This window comes from Lissotriton vulgaris, chromosome 8, assembly GCF_964263255.1.
Source record: "Lissotriton vulgaris chromosome 8, aLisVul1.2, whole genome shotgun sequence".
NCBI classification, from domain to species: Eukaryota; Metazoa; Chordata; class Amphibia; order Caudata; family Salamandridae; genus Lissotriton; species Lissotriton vulgaris.
The window spans coordinates 713,036,432-713,061,500 of record NC_141696.1 but is presented as its reverse complement, the minus strand read 5'-3'; positions in this window follow the sequence as shown (position 1 = coordinate 713,061,500).

Here is a 25,069-nt window from a genome sequence, read left to right as displayed (position 1 = left end):
GTTTTGAGAGTTTCCACACACAGATTAAATTTCTCCCACATGTGGATAGTGTTATCCACGTTTGCGTCTCTTGAAAAAAGTGTTTTTCCCTGTACTTAAATAAACATTAGAACAACCCTCCCCATCAGTGCTCCTTACACACCAGTAGCATCCGTTTGCAAATATCCGACCCTAAAACCTTGAGTATTAGGGAAGAAGATATTGAGGAACTTTTGAAATGACCATCCAAACTCAATCCCGGTAACACAACTATCAACCTAGGACAACAATCAGAGCTTGAAAAAATAACACAACTAAAAAAACAAATCCGTACAGCCCTCCATGGAGAAGTGCTCTTGGAACATTTACGAGCAGGCACAATTCCTGCAGGCCTCAAGGTAAAAAACGTCTCCGTCATTTTCACGGACCAACCTGAATATCTGGACAGATTCAGCCACATCGGAACCAAATGCTCAAGAGATTGAATATTCTATTTGATCAAAACAGATGAGAGTCTAAGTCAAAAAGAACTTGAACTGATAAAAGAACTAGAGGAGACGTTTTTAAATTAAACGGCAATCGAGAACGCTCAAGCACTGCTGGCCAAGTTGGAAAAAGAGAACGCTACCTTTAAAAAGACTACTGGGGACGCCAAAAAGTCCAAATTACAAAAAGACATTGTCAACTTCAGTGAAAAAAAGACCTACCCTTATCTAGACAAAGAGTACTATAAACAGCCATCCAACATTGGGATGCTAAAAACCTATGATGGCAGAAGCAGGAGACAGTTTACCACCTTCCCAGACACATCCTCTTACTCTGACAGTTCAAATGACACAGAACCCTTCACCAGTACGAGAGACAACCGACAAAGACAGTTCTACTAACTGGCACCTGGACAGAGGCAACGGTCGCCCCAGAGGCAGAACAAGAGTCAAACAATGGTACAACCCATCCCAATCAATACCAGGGGGAGATAACAACAAGGAGCAATGTATATTGCTGATAGGGAACGAGAAGAGTCCAATATACAATCTGTCAGAATACAATCTATCAATGGATGCAATTAAAGTATTACAAAAGGGTCTGTCCTTTTAAAACAACAATAAAGCCAGACATAGGACAAACCAAGGTTGAAATCACACAACTCTTCCAAAAGATGAGGCTTAAAGCATTTGTTGCAGAAAGATTGGACCCAATGCCATGTATCTACTCAGGGATAAAAAATCAATCTACTTTTTTTCCAGCTTCGACAAATATGCCCATGGAGCTCTTGATGTTCTAAAAGAATGTGATCAGGGACCTGGCCAGATTAGACAGAAAGAAGACCCATAGTTATTAACACCTTGGCTGCTAGGTGTTTTCCCCTCCTGTGCTGCAGGCCCCCACTTTCCCATTGTTCATGACGAGCTCAGCTCGTCATCAGCACAGCTCAACCGTGCATCATGACGAGCTGAGCTCGTCATCAGCATCGAAAGGGTTAAAAAGGACTACTGCTGCATCAGTAACGTTTCACTTATGGTTCCAGAGGTACTCCGTGTTTTGTCACTATATAATTGATTCCAGCCTCTGTATTCCTGAATCGAATCACTCCCCCACTTTTGTATTTTTATTTATACTTGATTAGGCAGTGTTCCATCTCCATACAAATGGCTGCATATCCCCTGTAGTTAGCCTGGAACCAAGGCCAGGAAAGCAGAGTATTTGTGCACTTCAAAGGCCTACCTCTAGAACATGGGTGCTCACAAACATTTTCCCAGGGGCCAAAAACTTTAGTCATTACTCGAGGAACCCAGGGCAAATAACTGAGATGCACCTTGCAATGGTTTTTCATTGTGTACCGGGTGTACAGCAATTCATATGGTAAAATATAAACAGTGAAAAATAGGTATCAAGGAAACCTATGTATTTTTTAAATAGGCACAAGTTATGGAATTTAGAAGCAGTTGTTATTTGCACATCTCTGATTGTGTGGGTACCCATACTAGCATGTGAATTAGAGGGCTTACATTTTGAAAGTACACATGCAAAGTAACACAATTGGCAATTGCACTTGTTTTACTATTCTGTGTTCCCATGAGTCTCCCAATAAAAATGGTACCATATTTGCGTGGTAGGCCTAGTGCGTGCGATAATGAAAGGGCCCAACATGCTATTTGTCCACTGAAATCTGACCCTTTTTTGGAGTGTGGCTATCTGTGGATTTTGGACCCTAGCTCAGCAGCCACCTAGGGAAACCTAGCAAACCTGCACATATTGAAAACTAGACATTTGGAGGAACTTGCATGGCTTTCACTAGGTTTTCTTACCCAGAAACCCTTGCAAACCTCAAACTTTGAATTAAAAAAATAACTTCTCTCATTTTTGTATTTTAAAGTTGTGGAATGTGCAGGGAGCAACACATTCGCTACCCCCTACCAGTCCCCCAATCCTCCTGCTAAAAATGGTACCTCACTTGGGTACGTAGGAATATTGGCCTTGACAGGAAAGGTGTCAAAACACAACACGGGCACATCACATTTATCCACTTAAAAGTTACCCTTTTTTAGCAATGTGGCTAGATGTGGGTTCTGGGCCCTAGCTCAACAAGCACCTAGGGAAACCTAGCAAACCTGCACATTTGTTAAAACACCTGGGAAAATTCAGGGTGTGGTGACTTGCATGGGTCTCTCCAGGTTTTCTTCTGCAGAAGCCCTTGCAAACACCAAACGGTGCAAAAAAAACATTTTCCTCACATTTCGGTAATGGAAAGGTCTGGAGTCTGCAAGGAGCCACACATTCCCTACCACATCCCATTCTCCCAAATCTCCTGATAATGGTACCTCACTTGTGTGGGTAGGCTTTGTGCTCTTCAACAGGAAACAGCAACTCCTGATCCGACATTAGATCCCACACTTCCAGCTCCATTCAATCTCCTGCCACCTAAGAGGATGTCTCCAGAGTGGAGTTTGAGGGAGATGCTACAGTTGTGCTTCTGGGCTGTCCACTTTGATAGTTCCAGTTGCCATCTTGTAAATGCAATCTAATAAATATACCTTTTCCTAACTAGTGAAGCTTAAATCTTCTTGCATTTTATTAATGCCTTGAACCATCACCTTCAGCAGATTCCGCTGAATGTTAACAATAAAACACTAATATTATAAGCTTGGCAACTGTCAGGAATGAAGATAATCCACATATTTCCCCTAGACAGGGAAACTCCAGACTGTACAGGAGCACTTCTAACGATAACACTATTCCAGGGAACAAGAGGGGTATGTGGAGAAAGAGATAAGCTATATCCTTGTGTGAACGTAGCACAGCACATTCAAGGATCTTCTAAAAAAATCAGTAGACCTTTATATGTTGTGACCTGGGGGCACACAGGTGTATGTGCATGCTGTGTGTGCCCCGGGGCACAATGGTATTACAGAAGTGGGTACAGACACTTATGCATCTTCTACTGTGATACTGATAGCACTGGTGCACATTTTGCACCAGTGCTATCATCAGAGGGTGTTCCCTTGTTTATGGAATCACTGTGCCTCTGTGCCCAAGCTGTATTATCAACGTGGGCGCAGAGACATACATTCCTTTAGTAGGCGCTCTGAATATGCACCTCCTGAAGGCAACACTCTTGGGGGGGGGGGGGGGGGGGGGGGGCAGGGGTCCCATGGACCACCCTAGAAATTGCCCTGCAGGCAGGTGCAATCACTCACTGCATCCGCCTGCAAGAGGATTTCTCCCTACACTTGAAAATGGAGACGGCATGCTGCCTTCACTGTAAAACACAGAGCGGCTTTGAAACTGCCGCTGCATGTTTTACTTGAATGAACTGCCCCAGGGTAGCGTGAGTTTGCGGCTGCCTGGGTGGCACCGCATCCTGCATAATATGGTGCATTTTGCCTGTTTGTGTCCGACTCACCTTTTGAAAAGTGAGCCGTGGCATGAACAGGGAAAGTGCACAGTATATATAATATAGCCCCTGGTGTAACTTGCATAGCAGGCTAAATAAGAGTGTTCTGTCTGTAGAGAACTTTCCTGATTAATTTCTGTAAGACTTGCTACTGGAGAATCCTAAGTCTGAATTGGATTCCTGATAGTGCACTGGAGGTTTCCTTGTTGAAATTTGTTTTGGAATTTTCATGAAAAGTTTGCTTATCTACTCAAAATGCTGCCTTTTTTCAAATTTTTAAAATGGCTGGAAAGGAACGTGAATTTATTGTAGTGTGGGTGTGTGGAACCCTGGAATTTAAGACACCCCAAAATTTACCTAACACAGTGTGCCTACAATTCGATGAACCAGAGACAGTATTAAACCTGAATTCCATGAGGCAATGTGTCCCCTTGTTAAGGCACCACCGAATGCATAAAATATATCCGAAATACAGTCAATTAGGTAAATGGGCCCACTCAATAACTGAGGTCTGGACCAGTAGAAAGCAGAATATTTAACGTTTTTATTGCAAAATATGAAAGTAAGGCAATACAGTCAATGCCTTTAAAGTTTCTCAATGAATAAGGCAATACAGAGACATTCTAAATAAAAAAATAGCCTAAATCCCAAATGGACAGAAAAATTGAGAGAGAAATGGACACCATCCCTTGTAGAACAGTAAAGTCTCTGGCTCACCCCCAAATCAAGGGGTCTTATACATTATATTCACATTTGAAATTAACAGAACTGGAGTATTACTGTGCTGTGAGCAAATATATAATTTCACCAGCTAATTAGAGCACAGACTTATAAAACCTCATATTGCCTTAGCCCCTAAACACCATTCCACTTCATTAATAATTATTCTGCCCCTTCTATGCTAATGTCATCCAGAGATGCTAGAACAAAGTAGATACATAAACGACAGCGTTGTATATAAATGATTAGGACACAGTAAACTAGAGGAAAGACCTTGAAATAGTTGCAGTTTTGTGACTGAGCCAGGGAGAGAGTTCATCGAAGACAGCATGAACAATGACAATTGATATAAATGAATTACTTGCTGCATTCAACAGAAATGACAGGCAGTGAGAGGTGCAGGGGGGAGATAGGAGTGGCAAGGGTGACATCCATTTTAAAAAAGATGGCAATAAGGCCAAATTGAGGCCTAATTAATAATGGTCAGAAAAACGCACTTCTACACATCATGGAGATTTAATTTCACAGACAACAATACTAAATCAGTAAGTTCTGTAACCTCTCCTGTTGCTCATCATTGCTGCAGGTATTGTACCGTACCGTAGTGAAGTAGTGTGGCTCACTGGTTAGAGGCGGCAGACCCGAGAGCAGAGGACGGCCCAGGACCAGGGTTCGATTCCCGGCGCGGCAGGTTTCTGGACCAGGGTCAGCGGACTCGATAATTCTCTCGCCTTGGTGCCCACTCTGATCAGTGATCACACTCGGCAACTCTGGGCATTAGCTTGCCTCATCTTCACTAACGGCCCCACCAGACCGCCGGGGATGCCTGGTCTCACCCTGAAGATACCCATTAAGGGACCATCTCTCAGGGAAGCCAGGAAGGGTTTCGCAGCGGTCGAAGCGCCTTGGGACCCTACGGGTAAGTAGTGCGCTATATAAATGCCTATACATTTACATACATTTACATTTACATTTACATTTACATTTACATGCATCAACAACCACACAAGCTTCCACAAATCTGCCAGACATTCCCATTCAGCTGGATTCCTACTTGCAAACACACATGACATAAGCTGAAGTCCTGGCTTCTCACCTAGCCCAATCCCTGGCTCAGCCCATGCAGCTCTTGCTTTCAGTGTAAGGATACCCTCCTGGGTGAGTCATGCGATATACTTTTATGGTTGCCTATGTAACTGAACTAAAGGTTTTGAGAGAAAGAGTTGTGTGCAAAAGAAATACACATACATAACACAATGTGCAGCATAAAGCGGTAAACACTGTATGAGAATTAGGTTTTATTTCCTGTTGATATATATTTTCTAAAGTTTACAACATTCAAATGTTTTATACTATGCACCACTTTCCCAATGGAGTTGACTACACTTCTCATGTAAAACTTGTTTCACTGAATGAGCCATTGAAGAATGCTCTTTAGCTCACTAAAGTAAATTGATATAGAATACTGAGCGTACCCGAAACTTCACTGTTGAATTTCCAAAGATTGTTAGCATATTCCATTTCTTTTAGAAGATGATATAAGATTAATGGAGATCATTTAACATTATTCAATTGAAAGGGCTCTACAGTGTCAAGATTTTTTATATAAAGAAGTCTGAGCTCCAAGGGGTATAAGCACACTTTACCAATAACAGGTCCAATTTACTATTATTCAGATTTCTGTATCGTAAATTGAGAATGATAAAAAAAGTTACAATTTCTGATTCAATATTATGTACTCACTCAAAAAAAGCAAAAGAGTGCATCTATAACATTTGCATTGTTTCCGACTCGCAATTTGCAAATCTATAATATTTGAAAATCTCGCTGTCAACAAATGATGACCTCACAAACAGGAAGTGAAATGTTACCTTCACTTCTGACACCACATAGGAACAGTGGAGGAGAGCAGACTGTGGGATAATGTCTATTTTTCTTTGCTAGAGGCTACAAAAAGATCTGGCTGCGTATTCAAGAGTGTATTAATGCTGTGAAATCTTGAAGTATGTACAAAATATGAAAATGCTGGAACATCTTGCGTTCTCGTTCCAAAGACACAATGGCCAACAACAGGAAAACCTCATGTGACAGTGCAGTAGTCCATCTTCTGAACCACCACCAAGACAGGTGGAAGATGCGATTGATAGCACCTTCTTGCCAGAAGCAGTGTATGGAGAGTCAAACATTGACTCTTCTTTGCCAACTCAACCAACACCAACTAGGATGTATTTTTAGGATAGTGTTAACCAATATCACTTATAAATTTCAATTTTTATATTTAAAAATGTGTATTGTGACTAAACCTCATGTATGTACATATACATATATTTAAAAAAACTTTATTTGAAATTTTTTATCAGATACTTTTTGAAAACTATTTTCACATAACCACAATCATAGTAGAATTAAATAATGAATTTTATTATTTTTTAAAATAATTTTCCATTAACTATTACCTAATTTAAACCCTGTGGGCTTAATTCACAAGTTGAAGGGTCTGGGGGCTATTCAAAAACTGCATTTTGTAGAATGTTTTGTGGTACTACAATAGTACCTACAAACAGACTACAAAATACTATTCACAAATTGCATGTCCAAAGTACTACGCTAAAAGTTACACTTCTGTAGTAATTTTTATACTATGACTTTGTGAATATCCATAAAGTAGTAAAGGTACTCAAACATGTTAATTATTTTACCTTTGTGAATCAGGCCCCTTGTGAATATCATTTTATGGCAGGTTTGCAGTACTAATGTAGTATTATAAAAAGCATTTTGTGAATAACCTCCAGTCTCCTCAATTTGGCAGAAATATATGTTATAGCTTTATAGTAAAATTACACTGAGAATTTATGAATAGCAAAAAAAAAGTATTAACTTGTTCAAAAGTATAATTTACTCAAAAGTGTAAGTTACCTTTGTGAATGAAGCCTTAGATGTACTTACTGAAGAAACATAAGTGCTTGCAAGTGATGAAGAAGAAGAGAATGTCCAGTCTGGGGAAGCACCAGGGCAGAACAAAACAATTCCCAAGGGTTCTTCTAAAACAGAGTCTGCAGCAAATGATTGTGTCACTTGATGAAAATATACACAGCAGCAGCCTATTCCACCATATACATTAATGTGCCGCTGACTTGCTGTCAGAGTGAAGTAATGTTGGATCATGAGGTTCCCACTGCAGGGCCAGTGTTTGATCATGATGTTCCTACTGCAAGGGCATTCCATGCATCAGAGGGAGCAATGCTAAAAGTACATCAGCAATGTCTGTTAAGCGTGCATGCACTTGGTAGTAGGATTAATGCTTTGGGGACATTTATTCTGGATGCATCAACTCAGTGACCAAATGTATTAAAGTCTTAATTGAATCTACATTATGTGGAACAATACATGATGAAAGTAATAATCAAAGATGATGCACAAAAACCTACTGTTAGAATTGGGGGTTTCTAGTTGTCAGTGGCTACACCCCGTCCAAGTTGGGAACCTTCCTTCTAGTCAGGATAAGTGAGTTTCAAACTTAGATAACCCCTGCTCACCCCCTTGGTAGCTTGGCATGAGCAGGCAGGCTTATCTGGGAGGCAATGTGTAAAGTATTTGTGCATATCACACACACTAACACAGTGAAAACATTATGAATGGACCCCACACCATTTTCGAAAAATTAAGTATATTTATCTAAACCAAAAAGACAAAAACTACAAAAATCCAACATACACAACTCAAAATATGACTTTTAAAAGGTTTCTATCTATATTGTCCATAGAAAACTCTGGATGCATGATTTTTACACAAAGTACCTCAAATGTGTCAAAACCCACAAGGAAAAAACTCTGCAGAGGAGGGAAGCGTCGGAAAATATAGCGGTGCTTCAGTTCCTAAGTCCTTGAGGAAGCAATGCAAGAGTTCTGCTGCATGCAGAAGTGATGTGTCAAATCCGGGCAGTAGTGGTAAGTGATGTGTCAATTCCAAAACGGTTCCATTCTGCAGGTGCTGAGTCAGAAATGCGTGGTGCACAGGTACAATGCATGGGAATCCAGATGCGCTGGAGGTTGATGCGGCGTAGGCAAACAGGCGCTGTGTTGTTTTCTTCAGCCACTGTCCCATGATTCATCGTTTCTTTTAGCCGCACAGCAGGGCCTGCATCGGAGTCAGGGCAGAGGTCTCAGACTTTGGGGACTGTGTGCGCTTGACTCAGCGTGCAGCGGTTCTTCGGCCGCTGGCAGACACTGCATGTATTTCTTCAGCCACACAGGCCTGTGCATTGGAAATTTCTGCTGCATGGTGGTGCTGTTATAGATTAAAGGTTGACCCAACGTCACTGGGACCTGGGTAGTCAGTGTTACATGTAAGGGGGTCCCAGTTGAAACAACTCCGTGAACACAGAAAATGGATTTTTGAAGGAAAGAAACAATTTTTAGAACTCTATATTTCGAGTGATGTTTTTAATTCACATCCTCAGTTGCAGATCAGTTACATGTACATTTATCAAAATGGTAAACTTATTCTTGTTGCCCAAAGAGGGAAGGGCGTGGGAAAGAGGGACAGGTAAGGGAGGTAGAGTGGCGAGGGTGGTGTGGATATAGAAAGGTTTCAAAAGAAATCACACGTGGTCACATGTACATGTAGAAAATGATACCACAGGGGCATATTCATATTGCCATTCGAGTATTTCTCTACAATTGCGTATTCCTATCCCAGTACATTTAACACAGCCAAAAATGATCTGTTGCTGGTGGGTAGGAAAAACAGATGGTATGTCGACGTTTCGACCCCAGTGATGTAGGCTGTTTCATGCCCTAATGCGGGGTCTTCATCAGGACAAGTGGGGGCGGGATTCCGGGGAAGTGAGGGAGGGCACCTATGAGTAAAAACATAGTAATCAAATGGGGAATACCACGTACGATTACTTGGAGAGGCTACTACAGTCGCAAAACATTACCTATATAGCCACAATGGATTGCGTGGCACCGTCTAGGACGAGTAGTGGGCCCGAAGGCTCCGGATATCAGGGAGAGCTTCAACCTAAAAGAATTAGGCTACTGTCAGAAAGGTGAACAATCATCAAATTAGTCCCACACATCTTAGAACCTAATTTTGCAAAAACGTGCTTTAGTAAACAAGCATCGAAGATTACCCAGCCGGGTTAAAACGGGGGAATAGTTATCACATACTAGAGGACATCACAACCATGGCACATCAAGATATACCAAACTAATCAAGCCCAAATTACAGTAAGATATATACAGTGTTACAAGGTCTCTGTCGTCTGTGACAAAGATTGTTGGCACGATATCGACCCTGTTTAAATCATCATGTTAAATGAAGTGGACAAAGCTTTGTCAATACATAAGCATACGAAATTGAATGTCAACCATGAAGAAAGGATAGCCCTGACCACCCTGAGAGAAACAGGGCAATTGTTATAAAGCCAGCAGATAAGGGGGGAGCAATCGTTGTCCAGGATGTTGAGAAATACAAGAGTGAGATCTTCAGACAATTGGGAGATGGAGTAAGCTACAAGCAACTACGCAGCGATCCTACCAAAGAGAATCTGTTTTTCCTACCCACCAGCAACAGATCATTTTTGGCTGTGTTAAATGTACTGGGATAGGAATACGCAATTGTAAAGAAATACTCGAATGGCAATGTGAATATGCCCCTGTGGTATCATTTTCTAAATGTACATGTGACCACGTGTGATTTCCCACCCTCTACCTCCCTTACCTGTCCCTCTTTCCCATGCCCTTCCCTCTTTGGGCAACAAGAATAAGTTTACCATTTTGATAAATGTACATGTAACTGATCTGCAACTGAGGATGTGAATTAAAAACATCACTCGAAATATAGAGTTCTAAAAATTGTTTCTTTCCTTCAAAAATCCTTTTTCTGTGTTCAAAAAGCATGGTGGTGCTGTGTCAGAAAATGTGGCAGTAAGATGGGTGAAGTGTTGATTTTGCAGGTTTCTTCCGTTCTTTGTAGTTCTTTGCAGCAGGAACAACCTCCAAGGGCCCAAACCTGAATTTGGCACCACAAGGCAGGTTAGAACTCCCAGCAGTAGAGTTCAAGGAAGCTGCAGATTAAGTGTTTGTGTCCTTGAGACTTCTTAACAGGAGACAAGCTCTGCATAAAGCCCTTGGAAATCTTCATAAACAGGATACCACTGCAAGGCAACAGTTCAGTCCTTTCTACTGCCCATAGACAGAAGCAGCATCTGCAGGTCCAGCCAGCAAAGCAGCACACAGCAAAGGGGGTAGCACACTTCTTGGCAGTTCTTCTTGGCAGGGTCTTCTTAGTCCAGAAGAACTCTAAAGTTTTGGGTTTTTAGGTTTAATACTTATACCTTTTTTGCTTTGAAGTCTTTGTTCAAAAAGTCTCTCGTGCTCAGTAAAAACAGTTCTGTCCTCTCTGGTCCAGCCACACTACAGGGTGTCGAGAAAGCATTGCGCAGGGCAGCCGCAGCCTATTCAGTGGTAAAGACAACTCGTCCCACCACTTTAGCCCAGGATGGCTCATCAGCACATGCAGGGCACGAATGTATGACATTACAACGCATACATTTACAATGCATGCCTTTACAACGCAGTTTTTACATTGCAACATCCTTTACAACGCATTCTTTTACATAGCATGCCATTACATCGCATTTTTAGAAACTACCTTTACATTGTATTCCATTACATCCCATTATATCTTTACAACATATACCATTACAATGCAAACCATTACATTGCATTTAAGGTAAGTGTTGGATAGTATATGGGTAATAATTACTATTCTAACTCCAGTGAGTGCAACAGTAGGGTAAGTGTTGGATAGTGTAGGGGTAAAAATTACTATTCTAACTCCAGTGAGTGTAACAGTAGGGTAATTGTCGGATAGTATAAGGGTACTATGCATTGTAATGGTATGTGTTGTAATGACTTGCAATGTAATGCCTGCGTTGTAGTGACATGCTTTGCAATGACATACGTTGTAGTGACATGCAATGTAATGGCTGCATTGTAATGACATGCGATGTAAAGGATGTTGGGATGTAATGACTGCTATGTAAAGGTAGTGCGATGTAAGGCCTCATTGTGAAGGTTGTTTTCCGCAGGGCACACCTCAGCTCCCTGTGTGTGAGTGTCTGGAGTGAATGCACAAACAGCCCCTGTCAGTCTAAAACCAGACGGTGAATCCCCCAGCAGACAGAGGCATACAAGATGGATAAACAAGAAGATGCCCACTTTCTAAAAGTATGTATAAGGGGGTAGGGCCCTTGTTACCCAGCTAGATAGAACCTCTAATAGTGATATATACAGAAAATAAACCTAGCTGTGAAAATTCACACATAAATTAGTTTAAGGGCCAGTGAATTAGTTAACTGGACCCTTGTATTTATTAACCATTTTTCCAAATCATTATAACATGTAACGCAGTTTCTTATATGTCAAAGAGACACCACTTTTCACTTTCTTTGAATATGTGAACTTTTTAACACAGAACATTACTGAATCATTCAGTACTCAAGATACATCTCATATATCATAAACAACTGTGACTAAATAAACCATAATCAATAAATCAACATTACAAGTGAAAATCCAAATTCCATTCACTATACAAGACCTGAGAGAATAATCACACAACCAGTCTCCTAACAAAAACCAGAGATAACAATCACTTTTGCTCTGTAAAACGTAAACCTCTTGCCAATTAATAACTCTTGGGGATTGCAAATTGATTTCATTTTGGTGGGATGCCTGTTTTGTACAATTGCCCACTAGAACTGTCCTATTCCTGCAAAAATAGTCCCCACTGGTTTTCTCGCCAGCGCATTTCGAACCTTCTGCAATTAACAAGGTTCTAATCAGGACATTGACTGGTCCTGTTCTATGAATATTGAAACAATAGAAATGTGTGAGTTTGTGTTCTGATAATTTGGACCTTCCTAACAATTATTTGTTTGTGAAATTATGATAATTCAAGTCCTTATAAGTCCCAGAGCTCACTGCTCATATGAGTGTGCCATTACAGCTTATACGGATCTGTACTCCTATCCGTTTTCGTTTCTGTGAGCAGAAGATGGTGGATTCTTCTTTTAGAATTGATATGGATCCTTGATTTGCCCTAAATACACAGTGTTACAATATGAGTTTTGAAGACCCAACTTCTCTATTCTTGTGCTTTATGGTCTGTTGAAATACAATAGTGTATTGTCTGTGGATTATATAGAATCCAACTTTCATTTGTTACATTGCATCCGCCGCTGTATAAAACCGCAAATCATTACATTGTGATGGAGCCTAAAGTTAGTCGCCGCGCGCGTGTTCCTTGCAACTCCAGTATCTTGTGGCCTGCCTGTGTACAGGTGCCCCATGACTTTCTTTTATTTTATTTTTGTTTGAAACTCTGCCGGGGGAAGCCATTGTGAATGTGCTTGCTTCTCATGCAATCAGACATGATAAATGGAACACTGCTCGGGACCTAATTGCACACTAGTAGTTGTAGTGCTTAAGGGGTTTATTTTCATTGACAAGATACTTATTATTTAATGTTCTGGGTTTCCGGTCCTGGTGTTAAGGTCTGCCTCATCGTGTTGTGACAACTTTATTAAAGCTAATTCGGAAACTTGATAACAGTGCCCCACTGTGCATTCAGGGTTCAGCTATCATCAGGACTGTTTAGACCCATCCATCGATATTCAATGGTCTATAGAAGTTGACTAATGCCTCAATGTTTCCATTCCCTGACTGTTAGCAGGATTGAAGCCAGTACTCTCATAAATCAACTATGTATGTCCATTGAATTCGTTTTATGAGTCGGCATGTCGAGGTGCATGCTGCCACTCAGCATTAATTTTATCATCTGTGAACCTCAGACATTTCATTGAGGCCACAGATGACAGTGTTGAATTTTAAAATTAAGTAGACTTCAATATCACCCCGTCTTGGGTTGGCCTTTATTACAAACTCAGAACTATCCATTTGATGTCTTTTTCCGTATGCCCATTACTAGTGAAATGATTCACTAAGGGGGCTGACACAAACTTGGGTTTATTCTTGATTTGTGCTGGATAATTCTTTGCTTGATTGCTTGGTTAGTGTTTCCAATCTACATTTTCACCAGGGGCACATGATGGGGTATACACCCATTACAACGCATCTTTTACTCCGCACTACCATTACAACGCGACTTTTACAACGCATACCATTACAACGCATTGCGCTGGGGGGCGCTCTAGGATAGGGAATAAGTATAATTTACTATCCAACACCTTCCCTAGGGTCCACGGGGACTGGAGTTAGAATAGTAAATTATACTTACCACTATCCAGCACCTCAAAGCGCTATGCGTTGTAATGGTATGCGTTGTAATGGTCGCGTTGTAACGGTAGGTAGTTGTAATAGTATGCGTTGTAACATGGTACATCCCATGATGGCGAATGCAACATTTTTTGTTCTACGGTTAAGAATTGATTTTGTTTAAATTGTACACTGCCTTTTGTAAAGGCGGAGCATTAAATAGTTTGGCTGCATGCTGTGCAAATTCCCACACTTGTGATGGCCTGTGACAGGTTTCAAATTCCATTGGGAATGAAGATCTTTTTTTAGCTTGTTGTAGAGTACTAGCTCTAACAATTTGCTGGCCAATACTTTTTGTTTTTCTTCATGGCAAAAAGGGGCAGATCAAATCTGCATTCTGAGTTTTTTTTATAATGTGCCAATTGTTAACAATGATTTTCTCAAAGTTGTTTGTCTGTGGACAAAATGTTGACACGCAGACCAATTTGTGCATAGTTTTTTTCTCTTTCTTCATCAACAAACATTCCTGTGGCATGAACCAGACTCTCTTAATTGAATGTTTTAGAAATTTTTGGGGATAGCCTCTCTCTTTTAGTTTTTGCTTGAGTGTTTTAGCGTGGACAAAATATTCTTCTTTTCTGGAGTAATTTCTTTGTATTCTCAAAAAATGTCCAAACAGTAGGTTGTCTTTTAGATTCTGAGGATGGAAACTTCTGTAATGGAGTGCATTATTTTTGTCAGTTGTTTTTTTATGTGGTGTTGTAAATAGTTCATTTTCCACTGACCTGACATCCACATCCAGAAATATCATACTAATTTTATTTCTAGAAATACTGAATTTGATGTCTGGACTTCGTTTGTTGAGCCAGTCATGAAAGTCCATCAACTCTTGCTCGTTGCCACTCCACAGTCACCAAATATCATCAAGATATCTTAGCCACTGTGTGATATGCTTGCAAAATGTATTGTTATTATAAATTAATTTCTTCTCGAACATAGCCATGAAAAGTACTGCCATCTCCAGTGCAAATGGACAGCCCATGGCAGTCCTTTTATTTGAAAAAAGAAATCAACTTCGAGCTTGAAATAGTTCCTTTTGAGAGCGATAGATTCCAAAGTGACTAGGAATTGTGTGGGAACCTGGTGTGGTCGCTTGTCTTTTTTATAGGTAATGCTCAATGACTTCCAATGCTTCGTATTGTGGAATTTGAGGATATAGTGAGATCACTTCAAGTGATACCAACCACTGTTCCTGTGTGTCAAAATACAGTCCTTCGACTTTGTTTATGAAGTCCATTGTATCTCGTAAACATGAAGCGGTTTCTTTTAAGAAGTTTAAAAAAAAATATTTGATTCTTTATACGCCACAGACAATGCACTAATCTGTTTCAACAGACCTTAGTGCACAAGAATAGAGAAGTTGAGTAATTTTATGTTTCCTTACAGAAACATTGGCCAGGTGTAAAATTGTACATCAAAAATTAGATTGTAACACAGCACATTTAGGACATATTATTGCTCCATGACAATTCTAAAAGAAGTATCCACCATCTTCTGTTCACAGAAACAAAAACGGATAACAGAACAGATCCACACAAGCTGTAATGGCACGCTCACATGAGCAATGAGCTACGGGGCTTATAAGGTACTTGAAATACCATAATTTCAAAAACAAAAATTGTGAGGAAGGTCCAAATTATCAGAACACAAACGCACACATTTCTGTTGTTTCAATATTCACAGAACATGACCAGTTAATGTCCTGAGGAGAATCTTGTTAACTGCATGAGGTTCGAAACACGTTGCCGAGAAAACCCTTGGGGACATTTTTGGCAAGAATAGTACAGGTCTAGGGGGCAATTGTACAAAACAGTCATCCCATCAAATCTAAATCAATTTGCAATTCCCAAGATTTATTATTTGGCAAGAGATTCACGTTTTAAAGAACAACAGTGATTGTTACCTCTGGTTTTAGTTAGGGGACTGGTAATTTGATTATTCTCTCAGGTCTTGTATAGGCGCGGGCAGAGACCTCCGCTCCGTCGGCGGAGTGTGCAGAAATGTCCCTACTCCGCGCTCTGCTGAGAATACGGAGTAGGGAAACAATCTCGGACTCTGCAGCGGAGCGGAGTTAGCCAGCCCCCCGCTAAATTGGCCCCCGCCGCCACCTCTCTAATAAAATAATAGTAACAAGTTAATTTTAAAAAATTAAGTCACTTACCTGTATTGCACCATTCAAGGGCTGTCCCCCTCTTTCTCGCCTGACATCTTGCACGAACTGCACATGAGCGCGAGCATGCGTAGTTCATGAAAAATCTTTGGTGAGGAGGAGGAGGGCAAGCCGGGGACGCTGCAATCCAGGTATGTGACTTTATTTTTTTTTTTTATTAAGTTATCACTATTATTTTATTAGAGGGATGGAGGCGGGTGGCGGAGCGGAGCAGAGTTTTCCTACAACTCCGTGGACCTCCACGTAGTTGAACTCTGCCAGCTCCGCTTTCAATTTTCATTTGTAATGTTGATTTAATGATTATGGTTTATTTTGCCACAGTTTTTATGACATATGAGATGTATCTCAAGCACTGATTGATTCAGAAATGTTCTGTGTTAATAAGGTCACATAGTAAAAGAAAGCCAAAAGTGGTCTCATTGACATGTAAGAAGCTATGTTACACTTTATAATCATTTTGAATTTTGTTTAATAAATACAAGGGTCCAGTTAACTGATTCACTGACCTTGAAATTAATTTATGTGTAGATTATCACAGCTATGTTTATTTTCTGTATATATCACTTTCTAAAAGTGGCAATTTACAACACACAATTAAAAACCACAGTTCCTAAAAGGTGAGTTATTAAATTAAAAGTTCAGAGAGCCCAAACTCCAAATCTATAGATGTTCCCAATTGAAAGTTACACTTGTAAAATGTTACTAGGCAGATGCAATGAAGGCCTATGGGAGAGCTAGGCCTTGCAATAGTACATGTAAAACCCATCATTACATATCCTACCTTTAACATACACTGCACAGTACCCAGTGGGTACACTGTTTGAGTTTAAGTTTATTTGCATAGTTAATTAAAACCATTGCTTACAGTAAAACCAGGTCAAATGTGCAAAGTAAAAGATATAAAAGGTAAAATTATGAGCATCTCAGTCCAGCTCTTTTTTTTTTTAAGTTTTATTGTTTTATTGCAAGGAAATACAGCAGTACATATTTAGCAAAATAACACAATATCTTCATAAAGTACTTAACAAATTATAACACACTTATAAGTCAAGCAACATAGTAAATTAAATCCATTCGGCAATTGGTGGCCAAATTTTCTCCCCCAAAACTCTTTTTTTAACCCCCTTTAGCTTGTATATAGCAGATTCAATATTATACATAAACAATAATTTTTCACGCCACACATAAAATGAAGGCGGCTCCGAACTAATCCATTCCTTAGTAATGCAAGATCTAGCTGCAGCCATACAAAGAAATAAAAAGTAAGAAATAGGTTTTGGCCTAGTAACAGTATGATCAATGCCCAGCAACAACAATTCCGCAGTTATCTTAATCTCACATTTGACAATAATAGATAAAAAAAATTCAATATGTTGAAACAACGTAGAGAGTTTAGGACAAAAAAAAACATATGCAATTCGTCAGCTGCAAATAGCCCACAGCGACTGCAGTTCGTACCTGTCGTCGTACTCCACTTAACAACTTTACTTGGGGTATAATAAAGATTATGAATACACATAAAATGTTGGGATTTCATCCTCCCTGTTATTAAACAATCTGAAGCCATTTTAATCGATAACAAAATATCAACATCAGGTATACCTAGGGTGTTAGCCCATTTCAGCTGACATTGTCCTAAATCATCCCCATATTCCTGAATTAAACTTGAGTAAATAATTCCTATAGGGGTTTTTTTTTTTGCAAAAGTTCTAACAATACAATTTTAGCTGGGGAAATTAAAGGATGGTTCTGTAGGAATCTTCGAGGTTGAAGAAATTTAAAAAAGTCATTTCTTCCCACAGAAAAATTGTTCATTAAATCCTGGAATGAAACAATTTGGTCATTACTGAATAAATCTCCCAAATACCGTATTCCATTCTGCTGCCATCTATACATAGTTAAATCACAAAATATTTCTGGTAGAAGGCCCTTTGATATGAGGGGAGTAGAAAAGTTTAGTTTACATAGTTTTAGATGTTTTCAAACTTTTTGCCAGACTCCAAAAGCTGCCTTCAGTATCTTATATTTTGTTTTTTTTGTGATAACTAGGCTCTACAATCCTCAGAAAGCTGCCCTTAGCTTTCTCATCCATAATCATTTCGTAAATTGACGGAGTCTGACAGTTCAGCACTTCTACTCTATCTTCCATAATTAAGGGGCTTATATATTGCAATGCGGCAGATAAATAATAGAAAAGAAAATAAGGAACATTCCATCCGCCACATTCATTACTGAGTATCATTTTCTTTGATGCTTTCCTATGACGTTTATAACCCTATAAAAACCGAAAAGTAGTTCTTTCTAGATTTTTAAAGCAGAGCAATTGAAATTCTAATGGTATTGTACGATACAAATACAGTACTTTTGGTAAAATCATCATTTTTAAAATGTTAAGTCTACCGTAAAGTTATAAATGTAAGTGGTCTAGGCGCTGCAGTGAAGCATTAATTTGAGTTATTATGGGGTTTATATTGCGTTCTGGTATCTTCTCTACGGGCAGGGAGATCTTGATTCCTAGATAAGTGACCTCTGAGATAGTGGAAATATTTAAAGGTGGCTTATCTCCTGAACAAAGAATTTGTGTTTTCGCCAAGTTGAGTTTGTAGCCAGAAAAAAGCCCAAATTGCTTAGCAATGTCGTCAATCGCTGGTAGGGTTGTCTGAACATCAGTAGTAGTTATCACTATATCATCAGCATAAGCTAAAACTCGATAATTAACATTGGCTAGATGAATTGGTTTAATTTTATGTTACAAAAAAACGGTTAATTAGAGGATCAATATAAAAAGCAAAAAATAAAGGGGAACAGGGACAACCTTGTCGGGTGCCCCTGGTAATTGAGAAGGGAGGGGAGATTTGCCCATTAATTCGAATATACGCTTTAGGAGCGATGTACAAGGTTTTTAAAGATTTTATAATACCAGGGCCTAATCCCTTCTTAGATAAAAGTTCCCACAGGTAGCCCCAAGCAACCCAGTCAAAAGCTTTCTCAGCATCTAGAAATATTAGTCCTATATTAGACCGAGTTGCTTGGGACCAATCCAAAAACGAGATCACTCGCCGAATGTGGTCAGCAGTGTCTCTAGCAGGAATAAAGCTGTGTTGATAAATAGAAACTAAGGGAGAAATGATATTGGATAATCGTAAAGCTAGAATTTTAGAATTTTTTTTACTGTCGGCATTTATGAGTGATATGGGACGGAAAGATGAGGGTAATAGCGGGGGTTTGCCTTTTTTAAGAAACACAGTAATTATAGAATCATGCCATGATTGGGGGGCGCTGCCCTGTTGAGTTCTCAGACATAAATCCACTAGTTCTATTTTTAAGGCACTCCTAAACTGTTTAAAAAACTCTAAAGGAATAGCGTCAGGGCCCGCTGCTTTTCCTGAGGCTAGAGACATTAGAGAGAGTTCAATTTCCTCCCAAGTAAATGGTAAATCTAATTTCTCCTTCTCTTCGCTAGATAAAGTGATATTCAAAGCTGATTCAACAAACTGAGTAATCTGATCTTAACAATCTAACCTAGCATCCTCAGTATAAAATTTAGAGTAGAAGTCACTAAATACTTTAAGAATGTCTTCTATTTTGTTGACAGTCATCCCTGTCAGGTTATTTATTTTATCAATACTAGCAAATGTCGCTTTCTGTCTAGCCCTCTTAGCCAAATGTTTACCTGAGTTTTCTCCAACTTCATAAACCTCTGTCCTAAAGGCGGAAACTTGTTGAGCAAACTTTGTAGCAAATCCCTGATGAATCTTGACTTTAAGGGTCATTAGTTCCTTTGTAATGCTTTCAGTAGCTGATCCTTTATTACATGCCTGCATAAGCTGAATTTCTAGCGATCTTAGGTTTTTCATTTATAATTCTTCTCCCATTCTAGCCTCCTTTTGTTTTCTTATTGAGTAGCTCAGTGTTTCTCCCCGGACCCCACATTTAAAAGCATCCCAGACTATTTCTGCAGATGCAGTACCTCTGTTGTTAGAAAAAAATTCCGGAATCCAAATACTCATATGATCAACATAGGATGAGTCATACAATAATTTGCGGTCAAATGACCATGATCGGGGGGTGGAAGGAGTGATTAATTCAAACTAAAAGTTATGGGATTGGGGGGCGTGGCCAAGATGGCGACGGAGTAAGACGTGCCTGCGTGCTCCTCCGGCGCCACAAGCCTTTCATCGCCTTGTATAGCTGTCCTGGGGCAATCTTTGCTCCAGAATCGACTTTATTGGGGTTGCTGAGGTGCCCTGCTTGCTTTTGAGCCATTCCCCGTCGAGCTACGACCAAGAACAGTGGACTTAGCCGAGGTGATGAGGCGGCGACGCACGAGATTGGTGCGGCCTACACTGCATCGCCCGGTGATCTTCGGCTGCTATTACCCGGGGGATCCTGGGCCACCGCGACCTGCGGAGAAGAACACTCACAGTACAGGACACCCTGACTGGGTCCGTCCCGAGCCTAACCTACTCCCCGGTGGATCATTTCGGCCAACGTCGTCTGGACGAGGTGGCGGGGAGGCGCCGACCTGTCTGGCGGTTGCTGGACAGCGCAGAGGGACGTGAGGGGAAGCGGTGCTGATCCGACCCTACCCCATACAGCCCGGGGGGCGATCCAACGAACATTGAACGTGCACGGCGATCGCTGTCCCCTGATAGCTTCGGCCTCCTGGTGTCGGCAGAGCGTGGCCTGATATCCCGGGTCGCTCCTGGCAAGCGCGGAGCGCGCGGGGGCTCGCCGCGGCTCCCCATCATGTCAACGAGGAACCGCATGAATAAACCGGGGAAGGACGGTCCTGGGAAGGGTCCGTCTGCATCGCCCCCTGGTTCCTGCAAGTCACCCCCGAAGGACTACGGGGACGGCCCTGTCACGAAGGCCTTCTTGATCGAACTTTTTGCATCCATCAAGGACGACATCACGGAGCTAAAGTCACAGCTGGCCTCCGATCTGCGCGAGGTCCGCCGAGATGTGGATGGCATTGGATAGCGGGTGGCGACCCTGGAGAACCATGATCTAGGCCTAGCGGGTGACGTCCACCACTTACAGCAGGACATGCTCAGACTGCGGGAGCAAAATTTGGACCTTCAGGCCCACTGCGAGGATTTGGAAAATCAATCCCGCCGTAATAACATTCGAATCCGAGCGGTACCCTGGGAAGGAGAAGGTGGAAACTTGCGGGAATACGTGGAGGCCCTTTTTCTGCAGATTCTAGCAGAGGCAGATCTTTCGGAGATCCGCATGGACAGAGTTCATCGAGTTGGGTTGCCACGTGGCGCGCGTGCACCGCCACTGGACATTTTAGTTTGTGTCCACGACTTTCAATTGAAAGAGAGGATCCTACCGAAGGCCAGGGATATCAACGACCTACAATTTCGGGGACACAGCCCCCAGCTTTTTCAGGACTTGGCGGCCTCCACGCTACAGAAGCGGCGGGATTTCCGCCCGGTCACGGTTTTCCTGCGGGAGCACGGGGTGTCCTACTCCTGGGGCCACCCCTTTCGACTCATCTTTCGATGGCAGAACAGACTGGTGCAAATACGATCCCTGGCAGCTGCCAGGGAACTTCTGGGCATGGAGGAGGAGGCCGCGCCCGCTGGCGCCAGCGCTTCCCCAAGACAACAACGCCGCTCCTCGGCATGGCAGAGAGTGGGCCGCACTGGAATGGCGGATGGCCCGAATCCATCGGTGAGCCAAAGTGAGAGGGGAGAGGCCCTTGCCTCGGTGGCTTTGGTGACTGACTCGAGCCGGATAGACAGCTCTTCGGCAGCTTAGGCTTCACAAACATTGGCCTGTGGGGCCGGAGGGGCTCTACCACCTCAGGTACACTGAGGGACCTTGCTCCACTGGAGGGTTACCCCGACCCTGAACTCGAGGGGGGCATTACCTGGGTCTTCTACCCCCGACCCTTATGGTCATGTCCAGCTGCATCTTCTTTTGGTCTATTTTCTCTCTATAAGGTTCTGGGGTTGTTCTCTTTGTATAAATTCTTGTGGTTCCTTTGGAATGGGGGGGGTGTTGATTTGGAATGGGCTCAGTGGTGGTAGCAATGGATCTGGTATGACTGTGGGTGTGTTCGGGCTGTTTATGGCACTACAAGGGCCACTATATGGAGCGGGGTGGGGGTGGGGAATGTTTAAATGATGCCAGTCACGATAGGTTCATGGAATGTTAAGGGCCTTAATTCCCCCCAAAAGCGTCAGAGGTGTGGAAGTACATTATAGATCATCATCTGGATGTGGTAGGACTGCAAGAGACTCATTTGGCTCGTAGAGACAAAACTAGGCTTAAGAATCGGCAATACCCACTGATTTACAGGTCTTCGGCCGCCACTAAGCACCGGGGGGTGGCACTCTTGTTCCGCTCTACACTACAATTCCAGCCTACGGGGGTGCGCAGCGACAAGGCGGGTAGATGGCTGATGGTGAAGGGGGTGCTCCTTGGCAAACTCTGCACGTGGGTGGTTCTCTATGCGCCGAACACGATCCAAAATGGGTTCCTTGAAGCTTTCTTGCGGGAGGTGGGGGACTTTGGGGAGGGTGCTTTGGTGGTAATGGGGGATTTCAATCTGGTTTGGGACAAAGACCTTGATTGCTCGCACCAGCAGCGGACGGAGGCAGGCCTCTTTTCCTCCGAGTCACGCGATGCTATGGCAAGCTTGGGTCTCATTGATAGCTGGCGCGCCCTTAACCCCCACACTAGAGATTACACATTCTTCTCCCATGTTCACCACACGTATTCGCGTCTTGATCACGTCTTTCTGCACCAGTCGTTACAAGGGGACCTGAGGGACAGTAGGATCTTCCCGCTCTCTGTATCGGATCATAGCGTCCTAGCAGTGTGCCTGACTTGGGCCCCGGGGACGTCCCCCCACCGCAAATGGTACTTCCCTGTCTCTCTTATGCGAGATCAGGAGTCATGTACAAAACTCAGGGTGGCCATTGCTGAATTCTTTGAGTTTAATAAGGAAGAGGACACTTCGGTTTTCACCCAATGGGACGCCTTTAAGGCGAAGACACGGGGCACGTGCATTGCCTTAAACTTCGCCTTGAACAAACTTAGGCGTGAGGAAAGGGAGGCGCTGGAGGCGGAGCTGATGACACTTGAAACTGCGCACAAACAGAATCCTTCTCGAAGGACGCTCCGTCCGCTTACGGCAGTGCGGGGTAAACTCAGGGCCCACTATAATAACCGGGCAGAGTATACCCTCCTGCGCTTACGGCATCTCTCTTACGCACAAGGCAATAAAGTGGGGAGACACCTGGCACGACAGCTTCGCGACAAGCGTGAGCGAGAATACATAGGGGGCATCCAGGTGCCCTCGGGAGCCTTGGAGCATCAAGACGCGGCCAAGGCGGAGCTCTTCGGCAAATTTTATGCCGCCCTGTACTCGGCGGATAGCCTGGTGCCGGAGGATCAGGAGGAGTACCTGAGGGCTCATCCGCTTCCGCCGGTTTCCAAGGAGTGGAATGATCTTTTGGAGGCCCCCTTTACTAGGGAGGAGGTGTTGGCCGCGATCAAGTCCCTTAAGCCACTTAAGGCACCTGGCCCGGATGGCTTCACGGCACCCTTCTATCAGACCTTTGCCTCTGAGTTGGGCGACTTTTTGGTGACACTCTTTAATGGCATGAGGGAGGCGGGTCAGACTACGGGCTCTATGGCGGAGGCGATGATTTCGATTATCCCCAAAGCCGGGAAAGACCCCTCAAAGTGCGAGTCCTACCAGCCCATAGCTCTACTGAATGTGGATGCTAAATGATATTCCTCCATCTTGGCTGCACGACTCCAGGACCTTATGCCTGCCCTCATACATCCCGATCAGTCGGGATTCATAAAGGGTCGTCAAACCCACGACAACACAAGAAGGCTGATTCACCTAATCGAGAAGGCCAATCGCTTCAAGATCCCTGCGGTCTTGGTGGGCCTTGACGCTGAAAAAGCATTCGACCGGGTAGACTGGAACTTTCTCTTTAGAACGCTGGCGGCCTAAGGTTTCTCCCCCAGATTTATAGCTATGCTGCAGGCCAACTACCATGGTCCTCGGTCGAGGGTCATGGTCAATGGCCATGTTTCCTCTTTCTTCGCGCACTCCCGGGGTACACGGCAGGGCTGTCCCTTGTCTCCCCTTCTCCTTGCGCTCAGCATTGAACCCCTAGCTCTTAGGATACGGGAAGACCCGGGCATCAGTGGACTCCCCTTTTCAGGAGAACAGCATAAAATTTCCCTCTTTGCTGATGATGTTCTGCTGTCACTGGCAGACCCGGGAAGCTCCCTGCCACGGGTACAGGAGGTGCTTTCTCAGTTTGAGGCAGTGGCGGGTTTTAAGGTCAATCCTAGCAAATCCTATATCCTTAACCTCACGTTATCATCTGCTGAGGTGGACCGCATCCGGCCACTCACGCCCTTGTCGTGGGCCAGCTCCTCTATACAGTATCTAGGTGTCCGGCTGACCTCGTCCGTCGCCACTCTGTATGCGGCCAACTTCCCGCCTCTGTTGACCCAGATACAGCTCGAGCTTAATCGGTGGAAGCCCATGTTCATTTCTTGGCTGGGCCGAATCCATGCTATTAAAATGACGATGCTCCCCAAGCTCCTATATCTGTTTCAAGCGCTCCCTATTACATTGGATTGGGCCTTTTTTAGGCGTATTAAGACCATGTTCCTACATTACGTTTGGCAGGGGCGTCGCGCTAGACTTTCCTTCCTTACGCTGCAACGGCCTTTGAGGAAGGGTGGGGTCGGCCTCCCGGATATGCACCTCTATTACAAGGCTGCGCAACTTCGAGTGCTGGTGGAGTGGACCCAGATGGATTCGGAGAAGCACTGGTTGCATATGGATAGAAGTGTGGCGGGGAGGTCGATATGGGACCTGGTCTGGAAGGCGAAGGGGGATCGCCCTCGGAATGCCTATATTAGCACTCCTACGAGCACTACCATGAAGGTATGGGACTCGGTCTCCAGCGATGA